Consider the following 1,072-nt stretch of genomic DNA (forward strand, 5'->3'; position numbering starts at 1 on the left):
TCAGGTCAAGTTCTAATTATTCAAGTTGACTCTGTGGTAATACGATTAGCTAAGTCTTATTTGAACATTGTCTCTAACGCCTCAATTCTAATTATCATTTCATTATTTAAGTTGTTATTTTTATCCTTATTGGTATAAAGCCACTCGGTTTATAGTTCATCAGGGGAGATTTTTCTAATGTAAACAACGATATTTTTCTTGCTACTATTTCCCTAAAAGTTGATAAACTTGGAGAATATGTGAAAGATATTCTTTGTTTTCCATCGCTTTGGCATGTATAAAAAAATATTGTAAACGTATCAGTTTATCTTTATATACAAAAGTAACACCACCATCATCTACATTCTAGTTTATGTAGATGATATTATTGTTACTAGAAAAACAATACAAATGCAGTTTATCATGTTATTCAACTATGAACAAGGTATTCGTCGTCAAAATCTTGGTACCCTCGACTACTTTCTAGGGATTGGATTTACCTCTCGCGGCATAGACATTCTTCTTCCACAAAAGAAGTGCATTCATGATTTTACAACGTACATGCTTTACTAAGTATATTCATCTCCAATGATCCCCTCACCCCCATTATCTCTTCGAGACATATCCCTTATGCCAGATCCCACAAAATATCTTCAACTTATAAGGGTTCTTCAATATGCAACGCTATCCAAACCTGACATCATATTTACGGTAAACAATGTGTCGGTATATACATGCCCCATTATAAAATCACCGAGCAACTAGAAAACACATTCCAAGGTATTTAAAAGGCACATGATCATGGTCTTCTCATTTCATACAACTCTAATTCTCATATGCAGACATTCACCAATCTTGTCTCCTATATCACTAATCTTGCCAATACACTCCTTATCGAATGTCCATTGGGTTGGTCGACTGGTTGCCCAGTTGACCGTCGATCATCCGGGGGATTTGCTATCTATACGGGCTCTAATATTGTCTTCTGTATCACTTGAAAATGGAAAATTGTATCTCGGTCATCTACTGAAGCTGAATACAAGTCTATGGATGACATCGTGCCTGAATTAACCTAACTAGAATCTCTTCAAAA

Source organism: Bidens hawaiensis, unplaced genomic scaffold (assembly GCF_021521415.1).
Source record: "Bidens hawaiensis isolate Kalapana, Puna unplaced genomic scaffold, B.hawaiensis_p1.1 tig00025576_1, whole genome shotgun sequence".
NCBI classification, from domain to species: Eukaryota; Viridiplantae; Streptophyta; class Magnoliopsida; order Asterales; family Asteraceae; genus Bidens; species Bidens hawaiensis.